The sequence below is a fragment of the Mirounga leonina genome, unplaced genomic scaffold (genome assembly GCF_011800145.1).
Source record: "Mirounga leonina isolate KUSES-001 unplaced genomic scaffold, KU_Mleo_1.0 Mir_481, whole genome shotgun sequence".
Taxonomy (NCBI): domain Eukaryota; kingdom Metazoa; phylum Chordata; class Mammalia; order Carnivora; family Phocidae; genus Mirounga; species Mirounga leonina.
The window spans coordinates 1-11,878 of NW_023270773.1; the positions used below are offsets into that span (position 1 = coordinate 1).

General features: G+C 49.6%; 1 long non-coding RNA gene across 1 annotated transcript; it reads right to left on the reverse strand.

Annotated features, from left to right (window-relative positions):
- Positions 1–622: 622 nt before the first annotated feature.
- On the reverse strand, positions 623–10,603 carry LOC117999761. Its single transcript, XR_004676318.1, has 4 exons — positions 10,196–10,603; positions 3,196–3,761; positions 2,290–2,489; positions 623–1,406 (listed from the first exon to the last, which is right to left on the reverse strand). It is a non-coding gene; the product is annotated as an uncharacterized LOC117999761 (long non-coding RNA).
- Positions 10,604–11,878: the final 1,275 nt, after the last annotated feature.

Below are 11,878 nucleotides of genomic sequence, written 5' to 3' on the forward strand. Positions count from 1 at the left end.
CAGGTGTGGAGTCACACAAAGGAATCTGTATTTGCAGCAAATAAGGAAATCACAGGGAATAACTTGCAAAGCCTTGACTCCCAGAGCCGGAGTGAGTGGGTTCTTTTCATTTCACACTTGGGATGAATATTCAGAAGGGAGCTTTGTCATCCCATGTCAAGGTGGGCGTAAGGTCGGTCAGGAGTCCTGAGAGCACAGGCCTATAGGGGCATCCTCTGCTCTGTTAATGCGGCCAGTGCGCCTCCTGGTGCAGAAACTTTCACATTATAATGAAGCAGAGGTGGCTGTCCCACAAGGGGAAGGGGCTAGGGACCTGCTCCCAGAGCCAGGATTAACTGGAAAGGGTTTGAGCTCCTTATCTGGGGCAAGGAGTCCAAGGCCTGGTTTCCTTGGAAACAGCACAGGGGGGTGTCTCTGATGTGGCTAGACTGTTTCCTGGATTGTTAGAGACTGTCCATTTTTGCATTTTTTCTTCCCTTAACATCCTTAACTACTGAAGTGCTTTTTTGTTTTGCATTTCTTCTTAATTCTGGCACCTCTCAGGAAGATCTGCAAGATGTCTGGGAAAGTAGAGCCACAAGGGCAGACATCATAGGAAATAGCTGGGGGCCTAAAATTACTTCTCCTGTGCCAGGAAAACTATATTCCATCTTCCCCGCCCCCTCCAGCCACCCTGGGGACCCCTAGCTTTCTCTGCTCACACACAGACCCACTGATGGGACTCCTTGGTACTGGAGCTCCCGGTGGGCAGTGTGCATCAGCATGGTCCTTCAGAGAAGAAAAGCACAGCCCAAAGCCAGCTCTCCCCTGGGAAACCAGCATCTCCTTAGAGCCCCCAGGAGTTAGGAGCAAGGGGGGGGGCTCTCTGCTCCTTCCAACTTTGTGAGGGGCTCCTGGGCCCACAGTTCTTCTCCCACATCCAGTTTTCCAATCCTCTTGCTCACCACTGGCTCCAGACCTTGCCAGCAGGAAAGGATTCTTCTGACCCGGATGCCTTGAGAATGCCTGAGACAGGTTCTAGGGTGGGCTCAAGGCTCTCTTCAAGGTCAGGGAGCCTGGCTGATTACTGTGAATCCCCAATTTATTCATGATGAAATCTACAATAAATTCATTAGTTCTCAAACTGTCATGATATTTAGTTGCTATTCCTAAGGAATATGATATTGGTCATTTATTTCTATATTTTATGGTGACTTACAGAAGCTGACACTGTTTTTCAGATATGACAATTATTCTTTCCAATTCTTCCTTTTTCTCTTAAGTTTTAGGTCCTCCTATCTTCAAATTTGATGCATATAGAATTGCATACTTTTCTCCAGTGTATCAAAGAATCTTTTGATAAATGGACACAAAGTGATTGAGTAGGAACCTTTGTGCGATAGAAGTTTGACTCTCAAACACAGACACTGAGAAAGGCAAAGAGAAACCATGCACATTATATGAAACACACAATGTACTAGAAATTCTGAAATGAATATAAAATCATATTTTATTTCACATTATGTTGAACAATGATCTGACACCTGTGGATATTCCTTAAATGTGTGTTTAAAGAGTGAATGAGTGAATGAATGAATGAATAAATGATGCAGACTAAGCCCTCAGGCAGGAGGTTACTGTAACACACACATCCTCCCTATGGGGGAGGGAAGGCATCCCTCAGCGCTGGTTCTCTGTGAGTGTTTCTGCACCTCTGCACAGGTCATACCATGGTCTCTATGTGACACGGGGACAACGGACCCATCACCAGCCCTCCACCTGCTCTCCCACCTGACCTCACCTGTGTTCCTCCAGGCATCCCTGTCCATCCATCTGGCACACACTCTGGACCATCCCTCCCTCTCCCACAGTCCAGGGCCCAGTCACTCATCTCCCTGTGTCCCACCGGAACAGAAGCCACTTCACCCTTCCCTGTTTCCTTGGCTGTCATCTTCCTCCGGTCACCCTCCCCACCAATGGCCCCTTCTAGGTCTCCCTGTCCCAAATTCTGTCCTAGGACTTCCCATGGAGCTAATTCTCTAATGAGCAACAGTGAGGACAGGCACAGCTGGGATTAAGAATCTCACAGCAAATGGAGGGGAGGTCACAGGATGTCCCTGCACTGGTCGCTGCTAGACACTCAGGCCCTGCTCTGTCTACAAACCTCCAGGGGCCTCATCAGGGTTTACTCTGTCCTGTCAGTCCTGCTCAAGAAAGACCCAGCATTCCCACCTTCTGTGTCCTCCTCTCTGAAGGTGTGTGTCCCCTCCACAAGCTCCTGTTCACATTCAGTTCCCAGAGCCAGCCCACCTCCTCTGAGACCCTCCCACGGGGACAGATGCCCTCTGCTCTCTGTTCCCCGTGTCTTGTCCTCAGCTCCACAGTGGTTCACAGGCTCTGCTGGGTCAGGACTGCTCATGTACCTCCCGCTAGACCCCCGTCCATGGAGGGAAGCCTGATCAGGGACAGCACACTAGGACCTCTGTCCTTCCTTGGAGGGTCACTGTCACCTGGTGGGAACAGGAATCAGAGAAGCAGGTGAAGGAGAGGCAGTAGGAGTGGGAAAGAAGGACATATTTGCTGAGAGACCAGCGGGGGGTGCGGGGAGGCGGTATCTGGGTGTCTGTGCAGGCTAGGGCTCCCAGCTGGGCAGTCCTCCACTGACAGGAGGCCCTAGGGCGGGGCCCCTTGCTTTCAGTGGGAACTGGGCAGTCGTGTCCTCTCTGGACCTGGACCAGTCCCTAGACCTGGGCCTGTGTGTGGTCCCAGCAGCTGCTTCCTCCAGGCCCACCAGGGAGAAACTAGTGCATCAGGAATTCACCCTGTCAAGAGGCCACAGACCCGGGAGTGCACAGCAGGGAGAAGCAGGGGTGGGTCACATTTGCATGAGCAGCCCCTCCTCGGTGAGGCCCTTGGACAGGGGATAAGACCGGCCCCGGGCAGCCCAGCCCCAGCTCTGTGGCCTAAGAAGGGGCTGTGTCACCATGGCCCGGAGCCCTGTCCTCCTTGCACTCCTCACTGCACAGGTGGGGACAGGCCCCAGTCCCTGAGGGCGGCCCCCCAGCCTGAGTCAGATCCCCTGGCTCAGCTCCTCATGCACACGCACCCGATCCCTTCTCTTCATTCTGATGTGTGTGTTTGCAGGCTCCCTGTCCCAGCCCATGCTGACCCGGCCGCCCCCCTCTCTGCAGCTCCGGGAACGACAGACAGACTCACCTGCACCTGAGCAGGGACATCAGTGTTGGCGGCTCTAACATCTACTGGATCCAGCAGCAGCCAGGGAGCCCTCCCCGGGGTCTGCTGTACTACTCCTCAGACTCCAGTAAGCACCAGGGCTCCGGGGTCCCCAGCCGCTTATCTGGCTTCAAAGACGCCTCGGCCAATGCGGGGCTTCTGCGCATCTCGGGGCTGCAGGCTGAGGCCGAGGCGGACTATCCCTGGGCTACAGCTCACGGCGGTGGGAGCAGCTACCGCCACCCACAGCGTCTCAGACAACGCGGAACTGAGGCAGAAAGCCCTGGGCCCTTCTCTCTGGTCCTCTTCATCGAGAAGCTTCTGTGGGGCTTCCTGTCAGGTGTATGCCAGTGATGCTAAGCTAGGTGACAGGGACACATGGGGGGGACAAAGGCCTGGGGCCCTAGGTTCCAAGCGGTGACACGTGTCCGGAGGTGGTTAATCCCTTCACTGGTGAAAGCAGTAGAACACAGTCCCGGGAGTTCGGGCATGAAACGGGGCCCCACTGGAACTCTGCCCTTTCCTTACACACAGTGCCCATGGAGCCTCTAAAATGTAAAACAGAATGTCTATTAATACTAATACATATTCGCATCACTAACACATTTTCCCTTGTAAGACGTGTGGAACAGAAGATGAAAATTGGACAGCTAGGTATAAAAGAATGAAACTCGACCATTCTCTTACACCATACACAAAGAAAGATAAACTCAAAATGGGTGAAAGACCTCAATGTGAGACAGGAATCCATCAAAATCCTACAGGAGAACATAGGCAGTAAGCTCTGACATCGGCCACAGCAACTTCTTTCAAGATACATCTCCAAAGGCTAGTGAAACAAAAGCAAACATGAACTTTTGGGACTTCATCAAGATAAAAATCTTCTGCACAGCAAAGGAAACAGTCAACAAAACTAAGAGGCAACCCACAGAATGGGAGAAGATATTTGCAAATGACACTATAGATAAAGGGCTGGTATCTAATATCTATAAAGAACTTCTCAAACTCAACACCCAAAAAACAAATAATCAAGTCAAAAAATGGGCAGAAGACATAAATAGGCTTTTCTCTGAAGAAGACATACAAATGGCTAACAGACACATGAAAAAAGGTTCATCATCAAAACCACATTGAGATACCACCTTACACCAGTTAGAATGGCAAAAATTGACAAGGTAAGAAACAACAAATGTTGGAGAGGTTGTGGAGAAAGGGGGACCCTCTTACACTGTTGGTGGGAATGCAAGTTGGTACAGCCACTTTGAAAACAGTGCGGAGGTGCCTCAAAAAATTAAAAATAGAGCTACCCTATGACCTAGCAATTGCACTACTGGGTATTTATCCCAAAGACACTGATGTAGTGAAAAGAAGGGCCATATGCACCCCAATGTTCATAGCAGCAATGTCCGCAATAGCCAAACTGTGGAAAGAGCCGAGATGCCCTTCAACAGATGAATGGATAAAGAAGATATGGTCCATATGTACAATGGAATATTACTCAGCCATCAGAAAGGATGAATACCCAACTTTTACATCAACATGGATGGGACTGGAGGAGATTATGCTAAGTGAAATAAGTCAAGCAGAGAAAGTCAGTTATCACATGGTTTCACTTATTTGTGGAACATAAGGAATAGCATTGAACGTTAGGAGAAGGAAGGGAAAAATGAAGAGGGGGAAACCGGAGGGGAAGACAAACCATGAGAGACTATGGACTCTGAGAAACAAACAGGGTTTTAGAGGGGAGGGGGAGGGGAGACGGGTTAGCCCAGTGATGGGTATTAAGGAGGGCACGTACTGCATGGAGCACTGGGTATTATACGAAAACAATGAATCGTGGATCACCACATCAAAAATTAATGATGTATTGTATGCTGACTAACATAACATAATAAAATAAAATAAAATTTAAAAAAAATTTAAAAATGGGCAAGGGACTTAGGCCTTCATAAAATGAGATATAAAAATGATGAAAAGCATATGAAAATATGCTCACCATCATAGCCATTGGGAAAATCCAAATGAAAGACATCATGAGTCAGCACCATACCATTAGAAGGGCTAAGATTAAAAAGACTGACAATACCAAGTGTTGGCAAAGATCTGGAGCAAACACAACTCTTGCACATTGTTAGTGGGAATGTAAAATGGATCAGCCACTTTAGAAGTTTCAGAGTTTTTTTACAAAGTTAAATATACCTGTCATATGAGCCACCAGCCGTTCCACTACTAGCTGTTTGCCCAAGAGAAATAAAATATATGTCCACAGAAAGGCTTGCACACAAATGACCACAGCAGCTTTACTCATAAAAGCTAAAAACTAGAAGCTACTCAAATGCCCAATGACAGGTGAACGAATATACAAACGGTGGTATGTTCGGGGCGCCTGGGTGGCTCAGTTATTAAGCGTCTGCCTTCGGCTCAGGTCATGATCCCAGGGTCCTGGGATCGAGCCTCGCATTGGGCTCCCTGCTACATGGGAAGCCTGCTTCTCCCTCTCCCACTCCCCCTGCTTGTGTTCCTGCTCATGCTGTGTGTCTGTCTCTCAAATAAATAAAATCTTAAAAAAAAAAAGAAAATAAACAAACAGTGCTTTGTTCATACAAGGAGTAACAGAGCAATAAAAATGAATGAACTGCTAATACACATGTGATATGGAAGAATCTGAGACATTTAGTTCAATGAAAATTTTTAAAAAGCCAGATGAAAAAATGGTACATATAATATGGTTGAATTTCATGAACTTTGTTTTCTTTCTTTTTTTTTTTAAGATTTTATTTATTTATTTGACAGAGAGAGACACAGCGAGAGAGGGAACACAAGCAGGGAGAGTGGGAGAGGGAGAAGCAGGCTTCCCGCCGAGCAGGGAGCCTGATGCAGGACTCGATCCCAGGACCCAGGGATCATGACCTGAGCCGAAAGCAGCTGCTTAACCGACTGAGCCACCCAGCTGCCCCCCTTTTTCTTTTTTTTCTTTTTAACTGAAGTATAGTTGACACACGATCTGTGAAGTTTTGTTTTGTTTTTTTTAAAGATTTTATTTATTTGACAGAGAGAGACATAGCGAGAGAGGGAACACAAGCAGGGGGAGTGGGAGAGGGAGAAGCAGGCTTCCCCGCAGAGCAGGGAGCCCGATGCAGGGCTCGATCCCAGGACCCCAGGATCATGACCTGAGCTGAAGGCAGACGCTTAACGACTGAGCCACCCAGGCGCCCCAATCTGTGAAGTTCTAAAGCAAGTTCTATGATGGCAGAAATCAGCCCAGTGGTTGCTCGAAGTGAGGAACACTAGGAATTGACTAGAGAGAGGCATAAAGGAACTTCTTGGGATGTTAAAAATGTTCCCTGTCTGGGCGCCTGGGTGGCTCAGTTGGTTAAGCGACTGCCTTCGGCTCAGGTCATGATCCTGGAGTCCCTGGATTGAGTCCTGCATCGGGCTCCCTGCTCAGCAAGGAGCCTGCTTCTCCCTCTGACCCTCCCCCCTCTCATGTGCTCTCTCTCTCTCATTCTCTGTCTCAAATAAATAAATAAATAAATAAATAAATAAATAAATAAATAAAATGTTCCCTGTCTTAATTGGGGTGGTAGGTACACAGATTTATATGCCACATTCTATCACATCCCATTTTATTGTATCTAAGTTATATGGCATTAAGTTGATTAAAAAGAAACTAGCTCCATGGGCACCTGGGTGGCTCAGTCAGTTAAGCATCCGACTCTTGGTTTCGGCTCAGGTCATGATCTCAGGGTCACGGGCTCTAGAGTCTGCTTGAGATTCTCTCTCTCCCTCTCCCCCCATTCTGCTTTCTTTCTCAAATAAATAAATCTTTAAAAAAAAAAGTGACGAGACAAACCACTTGGGTACATGGGTATCTGGGAAAAAAGTGTTCCTGGCAGAGGGACTATCATGTGGAAGCATGCCTAGTGAGTTCCAGATACAGCAGAGAGGTGGGTGCGGCCGGAGCAGAGGGAGGGAGGGAGCGACCCCAGATGAGGTTGGAACTCAGAACCGGAGACCAGATGGCACAGGACCTCACAGGCCATGGTGAGGCTCATTCTGGAACAGGATCATCCGGCTGCTAGAGCAGAACCAGTAGAAGCAGGGAGACCAGGGAGGGGCTATTCCAACAATCCAGGGAGAGATGGCATTGGGCAGGGGAGAAGCTAAGAGGGGACAGAGTCTGGATATCTTGTGAAGAAAGTTTGACGGGGTTGGTGAAGGAACCAAATGTGGGATGTGAGAGACAAGGCAATCAAGAAGTACTCCATGATTTTTGGACTGAGCAACTGGAAGAAAGGAATGATCATCTGCTAAGATGGGAAAGAGTGCAGGGGGAGGAGGAGGTCTGTGCACAGAGCAGGAGTCCTTTTAGACATGTTAAGTCCCAGGGTATTAGCTATCCAAATGGAAACGTCGAGTGGGCAGTCAGGTAGTGAGCCTGGAGATCAGAACAGACATCTAAGCAGGAGATACAAATGTGAGCATCAGCAGCCCATGGGTGGCAGTGAAAGCCACAAGGCTGGATGACGTTTCTCCAAAGTGAGGGCAGCTAGAGAAGAGGGGAGGGCTTCTGAAGATCCAGCCCTGAGGCCCTCTAGTCTTGGGGAGAGAGGTCTCTCATCCTAGGGGGAGATGAGGACCCAGCAGTGGAGACTGAGGAGTTCCTGGAGAGGCAGCAGGAAAGCCGGGGGGGCGCTGTCCCCCCGCCAAGAGAAGACAGTGCTACAGATGAAGCAACATGGCATTCGCTGGTGAACTTGACACGGACAGTTGGGGTACCACTGTAGGGATGTAAGCCCGCTTAGAGTGGGTTTAAGACGGACCTGGAGGAGAGCAGTTAGGGACAGCAGACAGAAACAACTTTTTGGAGGAGTTCTGGTATAAAGGCAAAAAAGAGGAACAGGGTGGTTGCTGGAAAGTGGGACAAGAGGGTTTTATTAACAGGGAGAGATCATACTTTCAAATTGGTAACTACCAACCTTACATCTGAGATCATTTTTGATCCTTGCTTAGTATTGATCCTATGTGAATGAATATGCCACTGGACCTACCAATCTCAAAGTATTACATTACATAATTACTGAGATAATTAGCATAATCAGACTGGGAAAGCCCACAGGAATGTTTGCCAAAAAGGTAAGAGGAGCTCTGTCTGGGACTCTGGGGGTTAATATTTATCGTGCTTGTCTGGATTTTCCAACACTTCCCCAGCACGTGTGCATTACTTGTACTGGATGATTCTTTACAATAAAGCAGAGATAGTCTCAGCATGACTCAAGAGACCCTCCTCATGGCCTATGTAGTTGCCCAGACACTGTCACTGTCTTTGGATATGCACAGGCTATTCCCTCTGCCTGTGGGCCTACTGTATGCCAGGCCCAGCCCCAGCCGCTTCTCCCATTGGTCACTCAGGACCATGGCCCTGAGGGCAGGCCCCCCAACACAGTGCCCCACACAAGTGCTCAGGGGACAGATGCATAGCTAGACGGTGTCCTGTTATCCAGGTTTTGGATCATTGCTCCAAATACCTGGAAGAACTTCTGACTCTGAGCTCCTGACTCAAGCACCCCAGGCAGAAGGAAGAGAAACCCCAGGCAGGGGTGTTAGGAGCAGGCTTCTCAGAGATGCCCTTCCGGGACCAGGGGAGCCTGTCAGAACCCCAGCTCAAGAAAGGAGACCCATCAGGGCATGAAAAGGCCCAGGCGACCCAGTGCTCTGTGGACTCCCAGGGTCTTTTCAACTTTTGTTCGCACTAACACCTTAATTATTTTACTAATGTTTTTAAGTTTTTAAAAATCGTGGTAAAGATATGCGTAACAGAAAAATTCACCATTTTAACCATTTCTAAGTACAGTTCAGTAGTGTTAAGTATATTCACATTGCTGTGCAACCAATCTCCAGAACTTTTTCATCTCGCAAAACTGAAACTCTGCACCCGTTTAACAACAGCTTTCCGCACACCCTCCCCCAGCCCCTGACAACCACCATTCCACTATGAATTTGACTACTCTAAGGACTTTATATAAGTGGAATCATACACTATTTGTTGAGATGGGGCTTATTTCAGTTAGCATAATGTCTTGGAGCTTCATCCATGTCGTACCATGTGTCAAAACTTCCTTTTTTAAGGCTGAATACCATCGTGCCTTGTATGGATATACCGGTTTGTTTGGCCGTTCATTTGTGGCTGGACGCACGGGTTGCTTCCACCTCTTGCTATTGTGACTGGTGCTGCTATAAACCTGGTGTGCAAGTATCTCTTTCAGATCCTGATTTCAATTCTTTCGGATACATACCCAGAGGTTATATGGTGGTTCTAGTTTTAATTTTTTAAAGAAAAGTTAAAGAACTTCCATACTGTTTTCCACAGTGGCTGCACCATTTTACATTCTCACCAACAGTGTAAAGGTCCCAATTTCTCCCCATCCACACTAACGTGTTATTTTTTGGGTTTTTTGTTTTTGTTTTTGATTTATAATAGCCATCCTAGTGGGTGTGTGGTTATCTTTAAAAGATTTTGATTGTGAAACACACATACAGTGCGTGCAAGAACCTTACACGGGACCGGACAGTTGTATAGAGAACATCCATGGAATTCTTGACACAGGTCATGAAATAAATACTAATGGTGTCCCGGAAACAGCCCCTGCCCTGTCTATTTCTCTTATCATCTCTCTCCCTCACCTCCCTACACTCCCCAGCTAAACACCCTTCTGGCTTTTACAGTAATACCTTCCTTGCTTAACTTTACAGTTTTACCACAACCTTGCACCCATAAACAAGTTTCTATTTTGCCAGTGTTTGACCTTGGTATAAACGAAATCGTCTTGTGTGTTACTCTTTTGCTTAACTTTGGGTAGGTAAGATTCATCAACGTTCACACAGCTCTCATTTCTGGGTTTTCCGTATAGAATTTCACAGCAGGAAAATTCACCTTCAGTCTCTTCCAATACAAATCCACAGACAGAGAGTGACGCTGTACCTGTCTCCTGGGGCTTCCAGGCAGGGGTCTCCATGGCGCCGCCACTCGGCAGCATTCCCCGGAGGTGTGGGCAGCTCTGCAGCCTCCTGGAGCTCAGCGACAGCCTGCAGGGGAGCCCCGGGGGGTCGCACACGCAGTCCCGGCTGCACAATCACGCACGCGGAGCCCCCTGTGCCCCCCCTCAAGGTTGGGGTCAGGCAGGCTCAGCAAGCGCCCCACACCCCATCACTCGGGACCCACACACTCAGGCCGGCTTCGGGCTCAGCTGCTGTGAACTAGAGGGCGCGGAGCCCGGCCTCGAAGACAGGTCCCGGGGCTGACCGCCCTCCCAAAAAAGCCCAGGGACAGCCACAGAAGAGCAGCCCAAAAACAGCCGTGGGAAGGTGCGCCTGCGCGGACTTAGCGCGAACTACAACTCCCGGGAGGCTTTGCGCTGCACAGACAGCGGACTCCATTTCCCAGATGCTCTGACCACCGACCAAGAGGAGCTTGTAGCACAGCTTTCTGGGAAGTGTAGTTCCGGTGTCAGGCTGGATGGCAGCGCGTGCATCTAATTGCAGGGGTGTCCAGAAGATGGTGCCCAGGAACGTGGAGTGATTCTGTCAGTTCGTCCACGTCTCCAGGTGGATTCGGGTGGGTCCCGGTCCATATCCATCTTTGCAGAAAAGGCTCATGCACCTCATGCCCTAAGGATACTAGTGGTGGTGGGTTTTATCAGGCTTCCTGCCCCTGCTGCCCCTAACCTGAGGTCGCAAGGAGGGACAGGGGAAGGGGTAGGGAAATCCTCAGCGCTGCTCTCAGGCCCAGTGATCCTGATGCTGGTCCCTCCTCACGAGCAGGGGAAGGAGGTCCAGCCTTGACACAGTGCTCGAACAACTTCACCCTTCTTGACTTGAATCCCAGGTTCAGCTTTGGCCACAAGCTGTACCCAGCCAGCACCAGCACAACCCTGCTGTGGTTGCTGGCCTCCAGAATGGCTGCTATAGATCTCGTCTCCTGGTAGTGACATCTTTGTGTAATACTTCCCAAACTTGGGGGGGGACGATGGCAGAGGAGTAGGGGACCCTATTTCAACTGGTCCCCGGGAATTGAGCTGTATATCCACTAGACCACTCTGAGCACCCACGAAACCAGCCTGAGATGTAAGAAGATCTGGCTCTCTACAAACAGAATATTGTAGGCGGCTGGTTTTGAGGTATGAATTGGGGAGCTGTGATTCCGCGGGCAGATATCGGAGGATAAAGGGCAGTGGGAGGGTGCCCGGACGTGGGGATCCTACACCACCGGTGAGTGACAGCCTCGCACGCTGCGGACGGGGCACAGACTCGCAGACCAGTAGCGTCGGGAAAGGACTTTAGGGCAGCCCCTGGGGTGGAAACCCGGAGGAGCGGGGTCGCGCCCATGAACTGCAGCCCCTGGGGCGGAAACCTGGAGCGGCGGGGTCGCACACGCGCGAACTGGGAGCAGCTGGCGGTTTTAGAAGCACAAAGGGCAGAGACGTGCCCCGACCTGGAGGCAGGACTGGGACCGCTGCGGAGGGGCGCACAACCCAGGACGCTGCAGTTTATAGCAGCACGGACAGAAACGGAGACGGTGTGGCCTGGAGGGCTCACTGAAGAACAGACTGCGGTCTCTCTGCTCTGAGGCAGAGGGTTGGAAATGGTCTCTTCTGCTCTGACTCGC